We start from the raw sequence: 25891 nt of genomic DNA on the forward strand, positions 1-25891 counted from the left end.
TAGGTCGCCCGATCTTTGATATGTGTCATCCCCTAGGTCGCTCGCTCTTTGACCTGTGTCATTCCTTTAGTCGCCCGCTCTTTGACCTGTGTCATCCCTTTAGTCACTCGCTCTTTGATCTGAGTCATCCTCTAGTCGCCCGATCTTTGATCTGTGTCATCCCCTAGGTCGCTCGCTCTTTGACCTGTTTCATCCCCTTAGTCACCCGCTCTTTGACCTGTGTCATCCCCTTAGTCGCTCGCTCTTTGACCTGTGTCATCCCCTAGGTCGCTCGCTCTTAGACCTGTGTCATCACCTTAGTCGCCCGATCTTTGACCTGTGTCATCCTCTAGGTCGCTGGCTCTTTGACCTATGTCATCCCCTTAGTCGCCCGCTCTTTGACCTGTGTCATCCCCTTAGTCGCTTGCTCTTTGACCTGTGTCATCCCCTTGGTCGCCCGCTCTTTCACCTGTGTCATCCCCTAGGTCGCTAGCTTTCACCTGTGTCATCCCCTAGGTCGCTCGCTCTTTGACCTGTGTCATCCCCTAGGTCGCCCGCTCTTTGACCTGTGTCATTCTCTAGGTTGCCCGCTCTTTGACCTGTGTCATCCCCTAGGTCGCCCGCTCTTTGACCTATGTCATCCCCTTAGTCGCCCGCTCTTTCACCTGTGTCATCCCCTTAGTCGCCAGCTCTTTGACCTGTGTCATCCTCTAGGTCGCCCGCTCTTTGACCTGTGTCATTCTCTAGGTCGCTCGCTTTTTGATTTGTGTCATCTCCTTAGTCGCCCGCTCTATGACCTGTGTCATTCTCTAGGTCACCCGTTCTTTGACCTGTGTCATCCTCTGGGCCGCTTGCTCTTTGACCTGTGTCATCCTCTAGGTCGCTCGCTCTTTGACCTGTTTCATCCCCTTAGTCACCCGCTCTTTGACCTGTGTCATCCCCTTAGTCGCTCGCTCTTTGACCTGTGTCATCCCCTTAGTCGCTCGCTCTTTGACCTGTGTCATCCCCTAGGTCGCTCGCTCTTAGACCTGTGTCATCACCTTAGTCGCCCGCTCTTTGACCTGTGTCATCCTCTAGGTCGCTGGCTCTTTGACCTATGTCATCCCCTTAGTCGCCCGCTCTTTGACCCGTATCATCCCCTTAGTCGCTCGCTCTTTGACCTGTGTCATCCCCTTGGTCGCCAGCTCTTTCACCTGTGTCATACCCTAGGTCGCTAGCTTTCACCTGTGTCATCCCCTAGGTCGCTCGCTCTTTGACCTGTGTCATCCCCTAGGTCGCCCGCTCTTTGACCTGTGTCATTCTCTAGGTTGCCCGCTCTTTGACCTGTGTCATCCCCTAGGTCGCCCGCTCTTTGACCTATGTCATCCCCTTAGTCGCTCGCTCTTTCACCTGTGTCATCCCCTTAGTCGCCAGCTCTTTGACCTGTGTCATCCTCTTCATCGCCTGCTCTTTCACCTGTGTCATCCCCTTAGTCGCCCGCTCTTTCACCTGTGTAATCCCCTAGGTCGCCCGCTCTTTGACCTGTGTCATTCTCTAGGTCGCTCGCTTTTTGATTTGTGTCATCTCCTTAGTCGCCCGCTCTATGACCTGTGTCATTCTCTAGGTCACCCGTTCTTTGACCTGTGTCATCCTCTGGGCCGCTTGCTCTTTGACCTGTGTCATCCTCTAGGTCGCTCGCTCTTTGACCTGTTTCATCCCCTTAGTCACCCGCTCTTTGACCTGTGTCATCCCCTTAGTCGCTCGCTCTTTGACCTGTGTCATCCCCTAGGTCGCTCGCTCTTAGACCTGTGTCATCCCCTTAGTCGCCCGCTCTTTGACCTGTGTCATCCTCTAGGTCGCTGGCTCTTTGACCTATGTCATCCCCTTAGTCGCTCGCTCTTTGACCTGTGTCATCCCCTTGGTCGCCCGCTCTTTCACCTGTGTCATCCCCTAGGTCGCTCGCTCTTTGACCTGTGTCATCGCCTAGGTTGCTAGCTTTCACCTGTGTCATCCCCTAGTTCCCTCGCTCTTTGACCTGTGTCATTCTCTAGGTTGCCCGCTCTTTGACCTGTGTCATCCCCTAGGTCGCCTGCTCTTTGACCTATGTCATCCCCTTAGTCGCTCGCTCTTTCACCTGTGTCATCCCCTAGGTCGCTCGCTCTTTGACCTGTGTCATCCCCTTCATCGCCCGCTCTTTCACCTGTGTCATTCCCTTAGTCGTCCGCTCTTTCACCTGTGTAATCCCCTAGGTCGCCTGCTCTTTGACCTATGTCATCCCCTTAGTCGCTCGCTCTTTCACCTGTGTAATCCCCTAGGTCGCCCGCTCTTTGACCTGTGTCATTCTCTAGGTCGCTCGCTTTTTGATTTGTGTCATCACCTTAGTCGCCCGCTCTTTGACCTGTGTCATTCTCTAGGTCACCCGTTCTTTGACCTGTGTCATCCTCTGGGCAGCTTGCTCTTTGACCTGTGTCATCCTCTAGGTCGCTCGCTCTTTGACCTGTTTCATCCCCTTAGTTGCTCGCTCTTTGACCTGTGTCATCCCATCCCCTAGGTCGCTCGCTCTTAGACCTGTGTCATCCTCTAGGTCACTCGCTCTTTGACCTGTGTCATCCCCTTAGTCGCTCGCTCTTTGACCTGTGTCATCCTCTAGGTCACTCGCTCTTTGACCTGTGTCATCCCCTTAGTCGCTCGCTCTTTGACCTGTGTCATCCCCTAAGTCGCTCGCTCTTAGACCTGTGTCATCCCCTTAGTCGCCTGCTCTTTGACCTGTGTCATCCTCTAGGTCGCTGGCTCTTTGACCTATGTCATCCCCTTAGTCGCCCGCTCTTTGACCCGTGTCATCCCCTTAGTCGCTCGCTCTTTGACCTGTGTCATCCCCTTGGTCGCCCGCTCTTTCACCTGTGTCATCCCCTAGGTCGCTCGCTCTTTGACCTGTGTCATCGCCTAGGTCGCTAGCTTTCACCTGTGTCATCCCCTAGGTCGCTCGCTCTTTGACCTGTGTCATCCCCTAGGTCATCCGCTCTTTGATCTGTGTCATCCCTCTAGTCGCCCGCTCTGTGACCTGTGTCATTCTCTACGTCACTTGCTCTTTGACCTGTGTCATTCTCTAGGTCGCCCGCTCTTTGATCTGTGTCATCCCTTTAGTCGCTCGCTCTTTGACCTGTGTCATCCCTTTAGTCACTCGGTCTTCCACCTGTGTCATCCCCTTAGTCGCCCGCTCTTTGACCTGTGTCATCCTCTAGGTCGCTTGCTCTTTGACCTGTGTCATCCCCTTAGTCGCCCGCTCTTTCACCTGTGTTCTCCCCTTAGTCGCTCGCTCTTTGACCTGTGTCATCCTCTAGGTCGCCCGCTCTTTGACCTGTGTCATCCTCTAGGTCGCTTGCTCTTTGACCTGTGTCATCCCCTTAGTCGCCCGCTCTTTCACCTGTGTCCTCCCCTTAGTCGCTCGCTCTTTGACCTGTGTCATCCTCTAGGTCGCCCGTTCTTTGACTTGTGTCATCACCTTAGTCGCTTGATCTTTGACCTGTGCCATCCTCTAGGTCGCCCGATCTTTGATATGTGTCATCCCCTAGGTCGCTCGCTCTTTGACCTGTGTCATTCCTTTAGTCGCCCGCTCTTTGACCTGTGTCATCCCTTTAGTCACTCGCTCTTTGATCTGAGTCATCCTCTAGTCGCCCGATCTTTGATCTGTGTCATCCCCTAGGTCGCTCGCTCTTTGACCTGTTTCATCCCCTTAGTCACCCGCTCTTTGACCTGTGTCATCCCCTTAGTCGCTCGCTCTTTGACCTGTGTCATCCCCTAGGTCGCTCGCTCTTAGACCTGTGTCATCACCTTAGTCGCCCGATCTTTGACCTGTGTCATCCTCTAGGTCGCTGGCTCTTTGACCTATGTCATCCCCTTAGTCGCCCGCTCTTTGACCTGTGTCATCCCCTTAGTCGCTTGCTCTTTGACCTGTGTCATCCCCTTGGTCGCCCGCTCTTTCACCTGTGTCATCCCCTAGGTCGCTAGCTTTCACCTGTGTCATCCCCTAGGTCGCTCGCTCTTTGACCTGTGTCATCCCCTAGGTCGCCCGCTCTTTGACCTGTGTCATTCTCTAGGTTGCCCGCTCTTTGACCTGTGTCATCCCCTAGGTCGCCCGCTCTTTGACCTATGTCATCCCCTTAGTCGCCCGCTCTTTCACCTGTGTCATCCCCTTAGTCGCCAGCTCTTTGACCTGTGTCATCCTCTAGGTCGCCCGCTCTTTGACCTGTGTCATTCTCTAGGTCGCTCGCTTTTTGATTTGTGTCATCTCCTTAGTCGCCCGCTCTATGACCTGTGTCATTCTCTAGGTCACCCGTTCTTTGACCTGTGTCATCCTCTGGGCCGCTTGCTCTTTGACCTGTGTCATCCTCTAGGTCGCTCGCTCTTTGACCTGTTTCATCCCCTTAGTCACCCGCTCTTTGACCTGTGTCATCCCCTTAGTCGCTCGCTCTTTGACCTGTGTCATCCCCTAGGTCGCTCGCTCTTAGACCTGTGTCATCACCTTAGTCGCCCGCTCTTTGACCTGTGTCATCCTCTAGGTCGCTGGCTCTTTGACCTATGTCATCCCCTTAGTCGCCCGCTCTTTGACCCGTATCATCCCCTTAGTCGCTCGCTCTTTGACCTGTGTCATCCCCTTGGTCGCCAGCTCTTTCACCTGTGTCATACCCTAGGTCGCTAGCTTTCACCTGTGTCATCCCCTAGGTCGCTCGCTCTTTGACCTGTGTCATCCCCTAGGTCGCCCGCTCTTTGACCTGTGTCATTCTCTAGGTTGCCCGCTCTTTGACCTGTGTCATCCCCTAGGTCGCCCGCTCTTTGACCTATGTCATCCCCTTAGTCGCTCGCTCTTTCACCTGTGTCATCCCCTTAGTCGCCAGCTCTTTGACCTGTGTCATCCTCTTCATCGCCTGCTCTTTCACCTGTGTCATCCCCTTAGTCGCCCGCTCTTTCACCTGTGTAATCCCCTAGGTCGCCCGCTCTTTGACCTGTGTCATTCTCTAGGTCGCTCGCTTTTTGATTTGTGTCATCTCCTTAGTCGCCCGCTCTATGACCTGTGTCATTCTCTAGGTCACCCGTTCTTTGACCTGTGTCATCCTCTGGGCCGCTTGCTCTTTGACCTGTGTCATCCTCTAGGTCGCTCGCTCTTTGACCTGTTTCATCCCCTTAGTCACCCGCTCTTTGACCTGTGTCATCCCCTTAGTCGCTCGCTCTTTGACCTGTGTCATCCCCTAGGTCGCTCGCTCTTAGACCTGTGTCATCCCCTTAGTCGCCCGCTCTTTGACCTGTGTCATCCTCTAGGTCGCTGGCTCTTTGACCTATGTCATCCCCTTAGTCGCTCGCTCTTTGACCTGTGTCATCCCCTTGGTCGCCCGCTCTTTCACCTGTGTCATCCCCTAGGTCGCTCGCTCTTTGACCTGTGTCATCGCCTAGGTTGCTAGCTTTCACCTGTGTCATCCCCTAGTTCCCTCGCTCTTTGACCTGTGTCATCCCCTAGGTCGCCCGCTCTTTGACCTGTGTCATTCTCTAGGTTGCCCGCTCTTTGACCTGTGTCATCCCCTAGGTCGCCTGCTCTTTGACCTATGTCATCCCCTTAGTCGCTCGCTCTTTCACCTGTGTCATCCCCTAGGTCGCTCGCTCTTTGACCTGTGTCATCCCCTTCATCGCCCGCTCTTTCACCTGTGTCATTCCCTTAGTCGTCCGCTCTTTCACCTGTGTAATCCCCTAGGTCGCCCGCTCTTTGACCTGTGTCATTCTCTAGGTCGCTCGCTTTTTGATTTGTGTCATCACCTTAGTCGCCCGCTCTTTGACCTGTGTCATTCTCTAGGTCACCCGTTCTTTGACCTGTGTCATCCTCTGGGCCGCTTGCTCTTTGACCTGTGTCATCCTGTAGGTCACTCGCTCTTTGACCTGTGTCATCCCCTTAGTCGCCCGCTCTTTGACCTGTGTCATTCTCTAGGTCGCTTGCTCTTTGACCTGTGTCATCCTCTAGGTCGCTTGCTCTTTGACTTGTGTCATCCTTTAGGTCACCCGCTCTTTGACCTGTGTCATCCTCTAGGTCGCTCGCTCTTTGATCTGTGTCATCCCCTAGGTCACCCGCTCTTTGACCTGTGTCATCCTCTTTGTCACCCGCTCTTTGACCTGTGTCATCCTCTAGGTCGCTCATTCTTTGATCTGTGTCATCACCTTAGTCGCTCGCTCTTTCACCTGTGTCATCCCATTAGTCGCCGCTCTTTCACCTGTGTCATCCCCTTAGTCGCTTGCTCTTTGACCTGTGTCATCCCCTAGGTCGCCCGCTCTTTGACCTGTGGTATCTTCTAGGTCGCTCGCTCTTTGACCTGTGTCGTCTTCTAGGTCGCCCGCTCTTTGACCTGTGTCATCCCCTTAGTCACCCGCTCTTTCACCTGTGTCATCCTCTAGGTCACCCGCTCTTTGACCTGTGCCATCCTCTAGGTTGCCCGCTTTTTGACCTGTGTCATCCCCTTAGTCGCTCGCTCTTTGACCTGTGTCATCCCTTTAGTCGCTCGCTCTTTGACCTGTGTCATCCTCTAGGTCACCCGCTCTTTGACCTGTGTCATCCCCTAGGTCGCTCGCTCTTTTACCTGTGTCATTCCCTTAGTCGCCCGCTCTTTGACCTGTGTCATTCCCTTAGTCGCCCGCTCTTTGACCTGTGTCATCTTCTAGGTCGCCCGCTCTTTGACCTGTGTCATCCCCTAGGTCGCTCGCTCTTTGACCTGTGTCATTCCCTTAGTCGCCCGCTCTTTGACCTGTGTCATTCCCTTAGTCGCCCGCTCTTTAACCTGTGTCATCCCCTTGGTCGCTCGCTCTTTGACCTGTCATCCCCTTAGTCGCCCGCTCTCTGACCTGTGTCATCCCCTAGGTCGCCCGCTCTTTGACCTGTGTCATCCCCTTAGTCGCCCGCTCTCTGACCTGTGTCATCCCCTAGGTCGCCCGCTCTTTGACTTGTGTCATCCCCTATGTCGCTTGCTCTTTGACCTGTGTCATCCCTTTAGTCGCTCGCTCTTTGACCTGTGTCATCCCCTTAGTCGCCCGCTCTTTGACCTCTGTCATCCCCTTAGTCGCCCGCTCTTTGACCTGTGTCATCCTCTAGGTCGCCCGGTCTTTGACATGTGTCCTCCCCTAGGTCGCCCGCTCTTTGACCTGTGTCATCCCCTAGGTCGCCCGCTCTTTGATCTGTGTCAACCCCTAGGTCGCCCGCTCTTTGACCTGTGTCATCCCCTAGGTCGCCCGCTCTTTTACCTGTGTCATCCCCTAGGTCGCCCGCTGTTTGACCTGTGTCATCCCCTTAGTCGCTCGCTCTTTGACCTGTGTCATCACCTAGATCGCCCGCTCTTTGACCTGTGTCATCCTCTAGGTCGCCCGCTCTTTGACTTGTGTCATCACCTTAGTCGCCCGCTCTTTGACCTGTGTCATCCCCTTAGTCGCCCGCTCTTTGACTTGTGTCATCCTCTAGGTCGCCCGCTCTTTGACCTGTGTCATCCCCTAGGTCGCCCGCTCTTTGACCTGTGTTATCCCCTAGGTCGCCCACTCTTTGACCTGTGTCATCCCCTTAGTTGCTCGATCTTTGACCTGTGTCATCACCTAGATCGCCCGCTCTTTGACCTGTGTCATCCTCTAGGTCGCTCGCTCTTTGACCTGTGTCATCCCCTTAGTCGCCTGCTCTTTGACCTGTGTCATCCTCTAGGTCGCCCGCTCTTTGACCTGTGTCCTCCCCTAGGTCGCCCGCTCTTTGACCTGTGTCATCCCCTAGGTCGCCCGCTCTTTGACCTGTGTCAACCCCTAGTTCGCCCGCTCTTTGACCTGTGTCATCCCCTAGGTCGCCCGCTCTTTGACCTGTGTCATCCCCTAGGTCGCCCGCTCTTTGACGTGTGTCATCCCCTTAGTCGCTCGCTCTTTGACCTGTGTCATCACCTAGATCGCCCGCTCTTTGACCTGTGTCATCCTCTAGGTCGCCCGCTCTTTGACTTGTGTCATCACCTTAGTCGCCCGCTCTTTGACATGTGTCATCCCCTTAGTCGCCCGCTCTTTGACCTGTGTCATCCTCTAGGTCGCCCGCTCTTTGACCTGTGTCATCCCCTAGGTCGCCCGCTCTTTGACCTGTGTCATCTACTAGGTCGCCCGCTTTTTGACCTGTGTCATCCCCTTAGTCGCTCGCTCTTTGACCTGTGTCATCACCTAGATCGCCCGCTCTTTGACCTGTGTCATCCTCTAGGTCGCTCGCTCTTTGACCTGTGTCATCCCCTTAGTCGCCCGATCTTTGACCTGTGTCATCCCCTTAGTCGCCCGCTCTTTGACCTGTGTCATCCTCTAGGTCGCCCGCTCTTTGACCTGTGTCATCCCCTAGGTCGCCCGCTCTTTGACCTGTGTCATTCCCTAGGTCGCCCGCTCTTTGACCTGTGTCATCCCTAGGTCGCCCGCTCTTTGACCTGTGTCATCCCCTAGGTCGCCCGCTCTTTGACCTGTGTCATCCCCTAGGTCGCCCGCTCTTTGACCTGTGTCATCCCCTAGGTCGCCCGCTCTTCGACCTGTGTCATCCCCTAGGTCGCCCGCTCTTCGACCTGTGTCATCCCCTAGGTCGCCCGCTCTTCGACCTTTGTCATCCCCTAGGTCGCCCGCTCTTTGACCTCTGTCATCCCCTAGGTCGCCCACTCTTTGACATGTGTCATCCCCTAGGTCGCCCGCTCTTTGACCTGTGTCATCCCCTTAGTCGCCCACTCTCTGACCTGTGTCATCCCCTAGGTCGCCCGCTCTTTGACTTGTGTCATCCCCTATGTCGCTTGCTCTTTGACCTGTGTCATCCCTTTAGTCGCTCGCTCTTTGACCTGTGTCATCCCCTTAGTCGCCCGCTCTTTGACCTGTGTCATACCCTTGGTCGCCCGCTCTTTGACCTGTGTCATTCTCTAGGTCGCTCGCTCTTTGACCTGTGCCATCCTCTAGGTTGCCCGCTTTTTGACCTGTGTCATCCCCTTAGTCGCTCACTCTTTGACCTGTGTCATCACCTTAGTCGCTCGCTCTTTGACCTGTGTCATCCTCTAGGTCGCCCGCTCTTTGACCTGTGTCATCCCCTAGGTCGCTCGCTCTTTTACCTGTGTCATTCCCTTAGTCGCCCGCTCTTTGACCTGTGTCATTCCCTTAGTCGCCCGCTCTTTGACCTGTGTCATCTTCTAGGTCGCCCGCTCTTTGACCTGTGTCATCCCCTAGGTCGCTCGCTCTTTGACCTGTGTCATTCCCTTAGTCGCCCGCTCTTTGACCTGTGTCATTCCCTTAGTCGCCCGCTCTTTAACCTGTGTCATCCCCTTGGTCGCTCGCTCTTTCACCTGTCATCCCCTTAGTCGCCCGCTCTCTGACCTGTGTCATCCCCTAGGTCGCCCGCTCTTTGACCTGTGTCATCCCCTTAGTCGCCCTCTCTCTGACCTGTGTCATCCCCTAGGTCGCCCGCTCTTTGACTTGTGTCATCCCCTATGTCGCTTGCTCTTTGACCTGTGTCATCCCTTTAGTCGCTCGCTCTTTGACCTGTGTCATCCCCTTAGTCGCTCGCTCTTTGACCTGTGTCATCACCTAGATCGCCCGCTCTTTGACCTGTGTCATCCTCTAGGTCGCCCGCTCTTTGACTTGTGTCATCACCTTAGTCGCCCGCTCTTTGACCTGTGTCATCCCCTTAGTCGCCCGCTCTTTGACTTGTGTCATCCTCTAGGTCGCCCGCTCTTTGACCTGTGTCATCCCCTAGGTCGCCCGCTCTTTGACCTGTGTTATCCCCTAGGTCGCCCACTCTTTGACCTGTGTCATACCCTTAGTCGCTCGCTCTTTGACCTGTGTCATCACCTAGATCGCCCGCTCTTTGACCTGTGTCATCCTCTAGGTCGCTCGCTCTTTGACCTGTGTCATCCCCTTAGTCGCCCGCTCTTTGACCTGTGTCATCCCCTTAGTCGCCTGCTCTTTGACCTGTGTCATCCTCTAGGTCGCCCGCTCTTTGACCTGTGTCCTCCCCTAGGTCGCCCGCTCTTTGACCTGTGTCATCCCCTAGGTCGCCCGCTCTTTGACCTGTGTCAACCCCTAGGTCGCCCGCTCTTTGACCTGTGTCATCCCCTAGGTCGCCCGCTCTTTGACCTGTGTCATCCCCTAGGTCGCCCGCTCTTTGACCTGTGTCAACCCCTAGGTCGCCCGCTCTTTGACCTGTGTCATCCCCTAGGTCGCCCGCTCTTTGACCTGTGTCATCCCCTAGGTCGCCCGCTCTTTGACCTGTGTCATCCCCTTAGTCGCTCGCTCTTTGACCTGTGTCATCACCTAGATCGCCCGCTCTTTGACCTGTGTCATCCTCTAGGTCGCCCGCTCTTTGACTTGTGTCATCATCTTAGTCGCCCGCTCTTTGACCTGTGTCATCCCCTTAGTCGCCCGCTCTTTGACCTGTGTCATCCTCTAGGTCGCCCGCTCTTTGACCTGTGTCATCCCCTAGGTCGCCCGCTCTTTGACCTGTGTCATCCACTAGGTCGCCCGCTTTTTGACCTGTGTCATCCTCTAGGTCGCCCGCTCTTTGACCTGTGTCATCCACTAGATCGCCCGCTCTTTGACTTGCTCGCATACAATCTCATATAGAACAATTATTTTTGATTATTCCAGTCTTTAGGATTGTGTCTTCATCTTTCTTTCATCACTATTGAATATATGATGATAAATCTTTATCTGGTATTAGATTTCATTCAACAAGAATAACATTGTATCCTCCGCAGAAAAAGAAGAATTGCTTATATTTTTTTTTTTTAGGAATTTGACTTAACCCTGATGAACCTGTGTCAGCGCTTGTACTGAGAATTCGTCGGGTTTCTGGCAACTCGGTAACTGTGATTAGTGCTCTCCATGTGAAAGTACTTATTATAGCCAGACATTATATCACTGGCTAATCCCAGAAAGACAATAAAGCGGCTGAGATTATGTGCGATATTCATATTTAATCAATTCCAAGTTACTGATTCCTCCAGGAATTGTAACCACCTACAATGTGAAGAGTTCATATCTCTATTCTCTTGCTATGTGACGATTATATACTGTATATATCTCTCTCTGGTGACAGTTTTCATAACCTCTCTTCTACAACTCGTCTCAATCCTATACATTTAACAGAAAGTGGACGACTTTTACCAAATGTCGAGTTATGGTAGGGGACGTTATGTGACACTGAGGTTGATTCCGCCATATTCGTATATCCCACAATATGATAGCTTCCAAAAATTCATGATGACCGACATGTCCAGAACAGGTCACCCACCGTAGTTAATGGTAATTGTGAAGAATACTGGAGATATAATTCCATGTCAATCATTTGTATACTATTTGACATGGGATTATAAAAACCCCTTCAGTGTGCAGTTGCAACAGAACAGCTAGCAGCAGCAGGGGAAGTCAAGAGTCAAAGGGCTGTGAGTGACAGATCTCACACCTTGGCCAGCTCGGAACAGAACATAAGGCTTGCTTACCATGTGGATATCGTGCCGTCTAAATTGCTTTGTTAAGACAGCTATGGTTTCATGAGGAGTCATGGAGATACTATACATTGTAGCCGTGCATCATGTATATTTCTGAGATCCCATGAGTGGACGCCTTACAGTGTCTTGATCCGTTCTGGCTTCACAGGGTGGGGAGATATGTAGAATAGCTAGTAGGAAACAGATAGCAAAGCTGTGTTTGGCTTTAACACATAGCAGGGGCCCGGCTGGAATCTGATGGCACCAGAACTGCCTACCTAGGACCAATTAAGTAGTTATGACCTATCTGGAGTTTTTAGCTTCCAGAGGCATGGGGAGGAGACTTAGGTTCAGCCCAGAGGGCAGGAGGGAAGTGACCCAAAAGGGGATAAAAGCTAGTGCAACACCATGTGCTCTCTCTCTCTGATGCATGCGGTCCATTTTGAACGGGGTTCACGTCGAGTAACGTGCTGTGGAGAACTTAGGACCCAGCTGGAAGCCGATGCCCCCTGAGGCCCTGCACACACATGGTCGGACGTCACACATGTGTGACATGATCCATCTGCTTATATCTTTTTTCCTACCACTATTTGTATCTGAGCATTGTATATGTATAACCCAGGGGGTGCGGAATATCACATTGGTGAAAGTGAGGAAACCGCATAACGTGATCCGTCTCACGTAATAGTGACGTCAGGTGGGGTGACAAGGTGTGGATCGTTCACAGTAATCATGCTCTACTATGGACGCCATGTGATGTCCCCACATATGGATCATTAACCTGGAGAAATACATCACTCTAAATCTTTCCCATAGCACAAGAACTCTGCAGATTCTTCACTGCTGTGCTGTCACACACTATCTGTACAGTTTATCACTGCTGTGCTGTCACACATTATCTGTGCAGTTTATCACTGCTGTGCTGTCACACACTATCTGCGCAGTTTATCACTGCTGTGCTGTCACACACTATCTGTACAGTTTATCACTGCTGTGCTGTCACACAATATCTGTACAGTATATCACTGCTGTGCTGTCACACACTATCTGTACAGTTTATCACTGCTGTGCTGTCACACACTATCTGTATAGTTTATCACTGCTGTGCTGTCACACACTATCTGTGCAGTTTATCACTGCTGTGCTGTCACACACTATCTGTACAGTTTATCACTGCTGTGCTGTCACACACTATCTATACAGGTTATCACTGCTGTGCTGTCACACACTATCTGTACAGTTTATCACTGCTGTGCTGTCACACACTATCTGTACAGATTATCACTGCTGTGCTGTCACACACTATCTGTACAGATTATCACTGCTGTGCTGTCACACAGTATCTGTACAGTTTATCACTGCTGTGCTGTCACACACTATCTGTACAGGTTATCACTGATGTGCTGTCACACATTATCTGTACAGTTTATCACTGCTGTGCTGTCACACACTATCTATACAGTTTATCACTGCTGTGAAGTCACACACTATCTGTACAGTTTATCACTGCTGTGCTGTCACACACTATCTGTACAGTTTATCACTGCTGTGCTGTCACACACTATCTGTACAGTTTATCACTGCTGTGCTGTCACACACTATCTGTACAGTTTATCACTGCTGTGCTGTCACACACTATCTGTACAGTTTATCACTGCTGTGCTGTCACACACTATCTGTACAGGTTATCACTGCTGTGCTGTCACACACTATCTGTACAGTTTATCACTGCTGTGCTGTCACACACTATCTGTACAGTTTATCACTGCTGTGCTGTCACACACTATCTGTACAGTTTATCACTGCTGTGCTGTCACACACTATCTGTACAGGTTATCACTGCTGTGCTGTCACACACTATCTGTACAGTTTATCACTGCTGTGCTGTCACACACTATCTGTACAGTTTATCACTGCTGTGCTGTCACACACTATCTGTACAGGTTATCACTGATGTGCTGTCACACACTATCTGTACAGGTTATCACTGATGTGCTGTCACACACTATCTGTACAGTTTATCACTGCTGTGCTGTCACACACTATCTGTACAGTTTATCACTGCTGTGCTGTCACACACTATCTGTACAGTTTATCACTGCTGTGCTGTCACACACTATCTGTACAGTTTATCACTGCTGTGCTGTCACACACTATCTGTACAGTTTATCACTGCTGTGCTGTCACACACTATCTGTACAGGTTATCACTGATGTCCTGTCACACACTATCTGTACAGGTTATCACTGCTGTGCTGTCACACACAATCTGTACAGTTTATCACTGCTGTGCTGTCACACACTATCTGTACAGTTTATCACTGCTGTGCTGTCACACACTATCTGTACAGGTTATCACTGATGTCCTGTCACACACTATCTGTACAGGTTATCACTGCTGTGCTGTCACACATTATCTGTACAGTTTATCACTGCTGTGCTGTCACACACTATCTTTACAGTTTATCACTGATGTCCTGTCACACACTATCTGTACAGGTTATCACTGCTGTGCTGTCACACACTATCTGTACAGTTTATCACTGCTGTGCTGTCACACACTATCTGTACAGGTTATCACTGCTGTGCTGTCACACACTATCTGTACAGTTTATCACTGCTGTGCTGTCACACACTATCTGTACAGTTTATCACTGCTGTGCTGTCACACACTATCTGTACAGGTTATCACTGATGTGCTGTCACACATTATCTGTACAGTTTATCACTGCTGTGCTGTCACACACTATCTGTACAGGTTATCACTGCTGTGCTGTCACACACTATCTGTACAGTTTATCACTGCTGTGCTGTCACACACTATCTGTACAGTTTATCACTGCTGTGCTGTCACACACTATCTGTACAGTTTATCACTCCTGTGCTGTCACACACTATCTGTACAGTTTATCACTGCTGTGCTGTCACACACTATCTGTACAGTTTATCACTGCTGTGCTGTCACACACTATCTGTACAGGTTATCACTGATGTCCTGTCACACACTATCTGTACAGGTTATCACTGCTGTGCTGTCACACATTATCTGTACAGTTTATCACTGCTGTGCTGTCACACACTATCTTTACAGTTTATCACTGATGTCCTGTCACACACTATCTGTACAGGTTATCACTGCTGTGCTGTCACACACTATCTGTACAGTTTATCACTGCTGTGCTGCCACACACTATCTGTACAGGTTATCACTGATGTGCTGTCACACATTATCTGTACAGTTTATCACTGCTGTGCTGTCACACACTATCTGTACAGGTTATCACTGCTGTGCTGTCACACATTATCTGTACAGTTTATCACTGCTGTGCTGTCACACACTATCTGTACAGGTTATCACTGCTGTGCTGTCACACACTATCTGTACAGGTTATCACTGATGTGCTGTCACACACTATCTGTACAGGTTATCACTGCTGTGCTGTCACACACTATCTGTACAGCTTATCACTGCTGTGCTGTCACACACTATCTGTACAGTTTATCACTGCTGTGCTGTCACACACTATCTGTACAGTTTATCAATGCTGTGCTGTCACACACTATCTGTACAGGTTATCACTGCTGTGCTGTCACACACTATCTGTACAGTTTATCACTGCTGTGCTGTCACACACTATCTGTACAGTTTATCACTGCTGTGCTGTCACACACTATCTGTACAGTTTATCACTCCTGTGCTGTCACACACTATCTGTACAGTTTATCACTGCTGTGCTGTCACACACTATCTGTACAGTTTCTTCATTGTTTTATAGCTTTCTCCCCTTACCACTATGGCTGAGCTGTGACATTCTCTCACTCTCTAGATATCCTGCGAAATGGCTACTGCGTTTCCTGCCTCGGCTTTTATACGGGCTCTGATACAGTCCCTCCTGATTAACTGTACTGTACTATTTGATGTGATAGCTGCAATGAATTTAGTGAACCCTGCCCGAGCTCATGTGATTATTCTCTGGCTGATGCTAAAATCTGCAATGTGTAAAATAGCGGCCTTCAATTTTAGGAGATTCAGTGAATTCCTAAAAAAAATGTAATTCTCAAAAAGTCTGCAATGAAAATTAATTTCTTGCTGATTCCTAACCTCTGCTTATTTCTGTTGTAGATAAAATTCAAAGTAAAATCTCCTGTATTATTTCCTACCTGCAAAATCTGGATGGAAATTCTGCATTGTATCCACCCAGTGTGAACATGCCCGAAAGGCGGACTGAGGCAGAACTAGTCTGGTTTGCATCTGGGAAACTAAGATATTCTCATCCCATGAGGCAGTTCCTTCATGTTTTTATATAACACAGCACAATGTGCAACGTTGGGGAGATAGTAAACAATGGGATTGACCTTTTCGCTCTTCTCGTTACTATGATTCATTAATTAGTAAATTCATGCAAAGCAGATGAGCCAGTAAAGTCCACCAACCATTCCACCCTCCTGCTATGAATGTCATCCACGTGCCGTGTCTTCTTCCCACACCTCCACTCAGCTGCTTTTCTCTCTCAACGCTCCATGTCTTTGATGACGCTTTTGGAATCTTGGCCCGCGATGCCGGAGATGGAATTGTTTCTTATAACCATAGGTTTAGTTCACTGTGGTCAGCATTGAAGGGAGATGAATCACCACTTATCTCAAGGCCAAGCGTCTTGCACACATTGTCAAAGGAATTTGATGGAAGGAGAAGTGGACAGAGTGGAGACGTCTTGCTACGTCTTCCTAATTCCCTACTGGGCTGTCCACCAATAAAGGTTTCCTTCTTGCTTGGAAACAGTCAGATTGTGGTTGCTTGATCTGATGAATTACAGACTGAAACAATTTCTAACTCAACACGGTCCAGGAGCGCATCCATGACAATGAAACTCTAGATATTCCGCGTGATAAACTTGTAACAGCTCGTAGAGTTTGGACCTCAAGATACAAAGTAATTCCATTCTTGAGAATGACCATGATTGCGTTATTTATTTACATGGCACAGCTCCTCCGGAAGGGAGATTCATCTGGCAGCCATTGTTATAATCCACGGCGGTGGATTCCTGGAAACAAATAATAAAGTAGGAAACATATTAGCACCTTGGCAAAAAAAAAGATCATGGAAAGGAAGGGAAAGAAATGAGATTTGATCTCCAACCACCTTCTTTTGAGGGCTCGATGACCAAACCGATGCTTTGTCCATTTTTGGACATCTCATGAGAAGAACCAGATCCATTGGTTGGTTCTATGGGATGGATATAGTCATGGAAATCATGAACACACCATGAAGAAGATTGAAAGTCCCAAGCAGAAGAGAGGACTATGGCAAACACTTCTTATAATGAATCAAGGGAATCATTCCCAAAACGTCTATTTCACTATGGTAAGAAGTTTGGCCATCACAATGCTTTCCAACACGAAGGGATATCAGAGGAGGAGAAGTGGAAGGATCCAGACATCAGAACCTTGGCTTTCCAGGAGATGACACCACCCCTCAGCCTCAGTGCATTGCTTAACGTCCCCGTCTTATTTTCTGGTCTTCTTCTTCCCCATTTTCTCGACTTATTTGGATTTCCTATGTCTTGTTTCTTTGATACAATTGTGTCCAATCACATCCTGATCTCATTCCTGTTTAACCTCCATCGTTTTCCGGGTGACGAATCCTTAAGTGACCTGAACATATGTGCTTTAGTTTCTTACAATGTTGGGAGGTGACATCCGGTTTTGTCTTCTCCTTTATTATAGTACACAAGGGGGGAAATTAGAAAAGAGTATTGGGTTGCACACTATAATTTCAAATATTACATGAAACGTACATATGTCATCCATACTGCAACCTACTCAATGGATATACAGAAGGCCTGTCGTCAACAACTAATGCCTTGAGGGTGCCGAAGCAAAAAAGAACAATGATCCTATGGCCCATTGTATTTAAAGTATGAAACAACTTTATTCAAAATATTAACACAGAAAATCTGGGGGGAAAAATGCCAAAAATACATACATTACTTTAAAATATCATTAAAAGCAAGCAATTGTCATGCAAGATGCAGGTATCACACCTCTCCAAAATTTTCCTACTCCAAAATTATCATATGATGGAGAGAGTGTGCTGATACATAGGGGAGAAAAAGTAAACCTGTATGTATAATATAAATAGCCACATCTAAATACTCATGTCACTTTCCCTCCATCCATCATTAATAACCACCATCTACCATCATTACCTTAGGATGAAGCGGAGCCTGCACCATGCGTGATGCCCCAACGCGCGTTTCAGCGCTTAGGCCTTCCTCAAGGTAGACTGATCGCTTATTATTTTTAATCCCAGAGAGGTAAGTGTAGGATTGTGATACTGATCATTTATCTGGACACCGCTTCTTCACTTCAGCACTTTTATCCGAATTGAGGCAGTGTCTCCTCGGCAATCTGTATACTGAGGAAGGTCTACATCTGTTTATTTCTGGATTGCTGTCATCAATGAAAAAAAATAATCTCTTCATTATATCTGAGTGCGAAGGTTTGTGCCTCCTGAAATTCCAGGATAATATCCTACTTGAGCAACACTGCCCAGAAGTCCCGTATTAAGAATCAGCTCAGCAGGAGTCCATGGACCTGAACCTCAAACCAACAGCTGTTACCACCTCTGACAGAGGCAGAAGGAAAACAGTGAAAGGCTGTGTGCCCACGTAGCGTTTTTCAAGCGTATATGCTGCGGAATATCCGCAGCGTAAACGCTTGAAAAACGCATGTATATCCGCACCCCATGGTCCCCAATGGCATTCCGCAATGTCAATGCCCATGCTGCGGATTTTTCCGCAGCATATATGCTGCGGTCAAAAATCCGCAGCATGTTCATTAATTTTGCGGAAGCGCAGCGGAATCAATGTGCGGATGGTACCCAAGTCTGGAGGAGAGGAGACTCTCATCCAGACCTGGGTACCAAAGAACCTGTAAAAAAAAGAATAAAATAAAGTTTATACTTATCTTCCGATGTTTTCCCTCCGTCGCGCTGTTGTCTGAAGGACCTGCCACGTCATTGAGTCATGTGACCCACCACATGACTCAATGACGTCACCGCAGGTCCTGCACACAACAGCGTGAGCCGCTCAAGACTCCGGACGGGGCAGAGGATGCATCAGAAGGTGAGTATAAAGTTTATTTTTTTATTTTTTACCATTCTGAACAAGTTGTCAAGCACTTTTCAAAGTGATGCTTGGAGAAGTGCTTGATAACCCGCATGCGGAAATGCATGCAAAGACGCCCCACAAACGCTTCTACCTGGCGGGAAAACCGCATGTAATATCCGCATGCGATTTTTCCGCCAGGGAGAAGCGTAAAAAATATGCTTCAGGTCCGCAACGTGGGCACATAGCCAAAGGTGCAGAAAAGCACAGCTCCGTACACCGTGTAGTGGCCGTTCTCAGTAATGCAGCTCCTCACAGCTCTGTACACCGTGTAGTGGCCGTTCTCAGTACTGCTGCTCCTCACAGCTCTGTACACCGTGTAGTGGCCGTTCTCAGTACTGCAGCTCCTCACAGCTCTGTACACCGTGTACTGGCCGTTCTCAGTACTGCAGCTCCTCACAGCTCCCTACACGGTGTAGTGGCCGTTCTCAGTACTGCAGCTCCTCACAGCTCCGTACACCGTGTAGTGGCCGTTCTCAGTACTGCAGCCCCTCACAGCTCTGTACCCCATGTAGTAGCCGTTCTCAGTACTGCAGCTCCTCACAGATCCGTACACCATGTAGTGGCCGTTCTCAGTACTGCAGCTCCTCACAGCTCTGTACGCCGTGTAGTGGCCGTTCTCAGTACTGCAGCTCCTCACAGCTCTGTACACCGTGTAGTGGCCGTTCTCAGTACTGCAGTTCCTCACAGCTCTGTACACCGTGTAGTGGCCGTTCTCAGTACTGCAGCTCCTCACAGCTCTGTACACCGTGTAGTGGCCGTTCTCAGTACTGCAGCTCCTCACAGCTCTGTACACCGTGTACTGGCCGTTCTCAGTACTGCAGCTCCTCACAGCTCTGTACACCGTGTAGTGGCCGTTCTCAGTACTGCAGCTCCTCACAGCTCTGTACACCGTGTAGTGGCCGGTCTCAGTACTGCAGCTCCTCACAGCTCTGTACACCGTGTAGTGGCCGTTCTCAGTACTGCAGCTCCTCACAGCTCTGTACACCGTGTAGTGGCCGTTCTCAGTACTGCAGCCCCTCACAGCTCTGTACGCTGTGTAGTGGCCGTTCTCAGTACTGCAGCCCCTCACAGCTCTGTACGCTGTGTAGTGGCCGTTCTCAGTACTGCAGCTCCTCACAGCTCTGTACATCGTGTACTGGCCGTTCTCAGTACTGCAGTTCCTCACAGCTCTGTACACCGTGTAGTGGCCGTTCTCAGTACTGCAGCTCCTCACAGCTCTGTACACCGTGTAGTGGCCGTTCTCAGTACTGCAGCTCCTCACAGCTCTGTACACCGTGTAGTGGCCGTTCTCAGTACTGCAGCTCCTCACAGCTCCGTACACCGTGTAGTGGCCGTTCTCAGTACTGCAGCTCCTCACAGCTCCGTACACCGTGTAGTGGCCGTTCTCAGTACTGCGGCTCCTCACAGCTCCGTACACCGTGTAGTGGCCGTTCTCAGTACTGCAGCTCCTCACAGCTCTGTACACCGTGTAGTGGCCGTTCTCAGTACTGCAGCTCCTCACAGCTCCGTACACCGTGTAGTGGCCGTTCTCAGTACTGCAGCTCCTCACAGCTCCGTACACCGTGTAGTGGCCGTTCTCAGTACTGCAGCTCCTCACAGCTCCGTACACCGTGTAGTGGCCGTTCTCAGTACTGCAGCTCCTCACAGCTCCGTACACCGTGTAGTGGCCGTTCTCAGTACTGCAGCTCCTCACAGCTCTGTACACCGTGTAGTGGCCGTTCTCAGTACTGCAGCTCCTCACAGCTCTGTACACCGTGTAGTGGCCGGTCTCAGTACAGCAGCTCCTCACAGCTCTGTACACCGTGTAGTGGCCGTTCTCAGTACTGCAACTCCTCACAGCTCCGTACACCGTGTAGTGGCCGTTCTCAGTACTGCAGCTCCTCACAGCTCCGTACACCGTGTAGTGGCCGTTCTCAGTACTGCAACTCCTCACAGCTCCGTACACCGTGTAGTGGCCGTTCTCAGTACTGCAACTCCTCACAGCTCCGTACACCGTGTAGTGGCCGTTCTCAGTACTGCAGCTTCTCACAGCTCTGTACACCGTGTAGTGGCCGTTCTCAGTACTGCAGCCCCTCACAGCTCTGTACGCTGTGTAGTGGCCGTTCTCAGTACTGCAGCTCCTCACAGCTCTGTACGCCGTGTAGTGGCCGTTCTCAGTACTGCAGCTCCTCACAGCTCTGTACACCGTGTATTGGCCGTTCTCAGTACTGCAGCTCCTCACAGCTCTGTACACCGTGTACTGGCCGTTCTCAGTACTGCAGCTCCTCACAGCTCCCTACACGGTGTAGTGGCCGTTCTCAGTACTGCAGCTCCTCACAGCTCCGTACACCGTGTAGTGGCCGTTCTCAGTACTGCAGCCCCTCACAGCTCTGTACCCCATGTAGTAGCCGTTCTCAGTACTGCAGCTCCTCACAGATCCGTACACCATGTAGTGGCCGTTCTCAGTACTGCAGCTCCTCACAGCTCTGTACGCCGTGTAGTGGCCGTTCTCAGTACTGCAGCTCCTCACAGCTCTGTACACCGTGTAGTGGCCGTTCTCAGTACTGCAGTTCCTCACAGCTCTGTACACCGTGTAGTGGCCGTTCTCAGTACTGCAGCTCCTCACAGCTCTGTACACCGTGTAGTGGCCGTTCTCAGTACTGCAGCTCCTCACAGCTCTGTACACCGTGTACTGGCCGTTCTCAGTACTGCAGCTCCTCACAGCTCTGTACACCGTGTAGTGGCCGTTCTCAGTACTGCAGCTCCTCACAGCTCTGTACACCGTGTAGTGGCCGGTCTCAGTACTGCAGCTCCTCACAGCTCTGTACACCGTGTAGTGGCCGTTCTCAGTACTGCAGCTCCTCACAGCTCTGTACACCGTGTAGTGGCCGTTCTCAGTACTGCAGCCCCTCACAGCTCTGTACGCTGTGTAGTGGCCGTTCTCAGTACTGCAGCCCCTCACAGCTCTGTACGCTGTGTAGTGGCCGTTCTCAGTACTGCAGCTCCTCACAGCTCTGTACATCGTGTACTGGCCGTTCTCAGTACTGCAGTTCCTCACAGCTCTGTACACCGTGTAGTGGCCGTTCTCAGTACTGCAGCTCCTCACAGCTCTGTACACCGTGTAGTGGCCGTTCTCAGTACTGCAGCTCCTCACAGCTCTGTACACCGTGTAGTGGCCGTTCTCAGTACTGCAGCTCCTCACAGCTCCGTACACCGTGTAGTGGCCGTTCTCAGTACTGCAGCTCCTCACAGCTCCGTACACCGTGTAGTGGCCGTTCTCAGTACTGCGGCTCCTCACAGCTCCGTACACCGTGTAGTGGCCGTTCTCAGTACTGCAGCTCCTCACAGCTCTGTACACCGTGTAGTGGCCGTTCTCAGTACTGCAGCTCCTCACAGCTCCGTACACCGTGTAGTGGCCGTTCTCAGTACTGCAGCTCCTCACAGCTCCGTACACCGTGTAGTGGCCGTTCTCAGTACTGCAGCTCCTCACAGCTCCGTACACCGTGTAGTGGCCGTTCTCAGTACTGCAGCTCCTCACAGCTCCGTACACCGTGTAGTGGCCGTTCTCAGTACTGCAGCTCCTCACAGCTCTGTACACCGTGTAGTGGCCGTTCTCAGTACTGCAGCTCCTCACAGCTCTGTACACCGTGTAGTGGCCGGTCTCAGTACAGCAGCTCCTCACAGCTCTGTACACCGTGTAGTGGCCGTTCTCAGTACTGCAACTCCTCACAGCTCCGTACACCGTGTAGTGGCCGTTCTCAGTACTGCAGCTCCTCACAGCTCCGTACACCGTGTAGTGGCCGTTCTCAGTACTGCAGCTCCTCACAGCTCCGTACACCGTGTAGTGGCCGTTCTCAGTACTGCAGCTCCTCACAGCTCTGTACACCGTGTAGTGGCCGTTCTCAGTACTGCAGCTCCTCACAGCTCTGTACACCGTGTAGTGGCCGTTCTCAGTACTGCAGCTCCTCACAGCTCTGTACACCGTGTAGTGGCTGTTCTCAGTACTGCAGCTCCTCACAGCTCTGTACACCGTGTAGTGGCCATTCTCAGTACTGCAGCTCCTCAAAGATCTGTACACTGTGTAGTGGCTGTACTCAGTACTGCAGCTCCTCACAGCTCTGTACACCGTGTAGTGGCCGTTCTCAGTACTGCAGCTCCTCACAGCTCTGTACATCGTGTAGTGGCCGTTCTCAGTACTGCAGCTCCTCACAGCTCTGTACACCGTGTAGTGGCCGTTCTCAGTACTGCAGCTCCTCACAGCTCTACACCGTGTAGTGGCCGTTCTCAGTACTGTAGCTCCTCACAGCTCTGTACACCGTGCGGTGGCCGTTCTCAGTACTGCAGCTCCTCACATCTCCGTACACCGTGTGGTGGCCGTTCTCAGTACTGCAGCTCCTCACAGCTCCGTACACCGTGCGGTGGCCGTTCTCAGTACTGCAGCTCCTCACAGCTCTGTACACCGTGCAGTGGCCGTTCTCAGTACTGCAGCTCCTCACAGCTCTGTACACCGTGTAGTGGCCGTTCTCAGTACTGCAGCTCCTCACAGCTCCGTACACCGTGTAGTGGCCGTTCTCAGTACTGTAGCTCCTCACAGCTCCGTACACCGTGTAGTGGCCTTTCTCAGTACTGCAGCTCCTCACAGCTCTGTACACCGTGTAGTGGCCATTCTCAGTGCTGCAGCTCCTCATAGCTCTGTACACCGTGTAGTGGCCATTCTCAGCACTGCAACTCCTCACAGCTCCGTACACCGTGTAGTGGCCGTTCTCAGTACTGCAGCTCCTCACAGCTCCGTACACCGTGTAGTGGCCGTTCTCAGTACTGCAGCTCCTCACAGCTCTGTACACCGTGTAGTGGCCGTTCTCAGTACTGCAGCTTCTCACAGCTCTGTACACCGTGGAGTGGCTGTACTCAGTACTGCAGCTTCTCACAGCTCTGTACACCGTGGAGTGGCTGTACTCAGTACTGCAGCTCCTCACAGATCTGTACACTGTGTAGTGGCCGTTCTCAGTAATGCAGCTCCTCACAGCTCTGTACACCGTGTAGTGGCCGTTCTCAGTACTGCAGCTCCTCACAGCTCTGTACATCGTGTAGTGGCCGTTCTCAGTACTGCAGCTCCACACAGCTCTGTACACCGTGTAGTGGCCATTCTCAGTACTGCAGCTCCTCACAGCTCTGTACACCGTGTAGTGGCCGTTCTCAGTACTGCAGCTCCTCACAGCTCTGTACACCGTGTAGTGGCCGTTCTCAGTACTGCAGTTCCTCACAGCTCCGTACACAGTGTGGTGGCCGTTCTCAGTACTGCAGCTCCTCACAGCTCCGTACACCGTGCTGTGGCCGTTCTCAGTACTGCAGCTCCTCACAGCTCCGTACACCGTGTGGTGGCCGTTCTCAGTACTGCAGCTCCTCACAGCTCCGTACACCGTGTAGTGGCCATTCTCAGTACTGCAGCTCCTCACAGCTCCGTACACCGTGTAGTGGCCATTCTCAGTACTGCAGCTCCTCACGGCTCCGTACACCGTGTAGTGGCCGTTCTCAGTACTGCAGCTCCTCACAGCTCCATACACCGTGTAATGGCCGTTCTCAGTACTGCAGCTCCTCACAGCTCCGTACACCGTGTGGTGGCCGTTCTCAGTACTGCAGCTCCTCACAGCTCTGTACACCGTGTAGTGGCCGTTCTCAGTACTGTAGCTCCTCACAGCTCTGTACACCGTGTAGTGGCCGTTCTCAGTACTGCAGCTCCTCACAGCTCTGCACACCGTGTAGTGGTCATTCTCAATACTGCAGCTCCTCACAGCTCTGTACACCGTGTAGTGGCCGTTCTCAGTACTGCAGCTCCTCACAGCTCCGTACACCGTGTAGTGACCGTTCTCAGTATTGGAGCTCCTTACAGCTCTGTACACCGTGTAGTGGACGTTCTCAGTACTGCAGCGCCTCACAGCTCCGTACACCGTGTAGTGGCCGTTCTCAGTACTGCAGCTCCTCACAGCTCTGTACACCGTGTAGTGGCCGTTCTCAGTACTGCAGCTCCTCACAGCTCTGTACACCGTGTAGTGGCCGTTCTCAGTACTGCAGCTCCTCACAGCTCTGTGCACCATGTAGTGGCCATTCTCAGTACTGCAGCTCCTAAAAGCTCCATACACCATGTAGTGATTGTTCTCAGTACTGTAGCTCCTCACAGCCCCATACACCATGTAGTGCCCGTTCTCAGTACTGCAGCTCCTCACAGCTTCACACTCTGTGTAGTGGCCGTTCTCAGTACTACAGCTCCTCACAGCTCTGTACACCATGTAGTGGCCGTTATCAGTTATGTAGCTCCTCACAGCCCCATACACCATGTAGTGGCTGTTCTCAGTACTGCAGCTTTTTACAGCTCTGTACACCATGTAGTGGCTGTTCTCAGTACTGCAGCTCCTTACACCATGTAGTGGCCGTTCTCTGTACTGCAGCTCCTCACAGCTCCATACACCGTTTAGTGGCCGGTCTCAGTACTGCAGCTCCTCACAGCCCCATACACCATGCAGTGGCTGTTCTCAGTACTGCAGCTTTTTTACAGCTCTGTACACCATGTAGTGGCTGTTCTCAGTACTGCAGCTCCTTACACCATGTAGTGGCCGTTCTCAGTACTGCTGCTCCTTACACCATATAGTGGCTGTTCTCAGCCCTCAGAAGTGAATGTGATATAAGCTGCGTTACTCAAGAACGGCCAGAAAGCTTTGTAAAGAGTTGTGCTTTTCCATCAGTTACTTGCAAAGTGGATGTGATCTCCATTGGAGATGTAGTTTAGGCTACGCTTAATATAGAAGTTAAAAATTGCATAGCTTGTTCCTAGTGGGTAGACTACACTTTCTCGCTGGTAAACCTGCACAGACCAGTCACCAGGAAAAGTGCCAGTGATATCAGATGCACAATAATCAGATCTTTCTCTGTGGGGCATTTCCTTCCTCCATTTATTTCCCATGCAGTAGAACCAGGTAAATGACTTTTGCTTATGGCAGTTTGCGGTACATTACTTTGATAAAACTGAATGAAATGGACAATTATACCAAGATATCTGCACCTGCAGCCCTTGTCGGCAAAGCTTGAAGACATGGAGAGGAAATGGTTTAAAATAACCAATACTCACTTGTTAGATGTGCAGTGCTCCCCGATGTATAACTGGGCGCAGCCATCACATGGTAAGACGTCAGGTCCTTGATGCGCATAAGCATGACTCGCTTTAGAGAAGCGAGGTCAATGCAGCCGCCATACTGTGCCCTGACAGGCGACACTCTGCAGTGCAAGGACCATATGG

Source organism: Phyllobates terribilis, unplaced genomic scaffold, assembly GCF_046119375.1.
Source record: "Phyllobates terribilis strain yellow unplaced genomic scaffold, ASM4611937v1 Scaffold_4__5_contigs__length_816908805, whole genome shotgun sequence".
Classification (NCBI taxonomy): Eukaryota; Metazoa; Chordata; class Amphibia; order Anura; family Dendrobatidae; genus Phyllobates; species Phyllobates terribilis.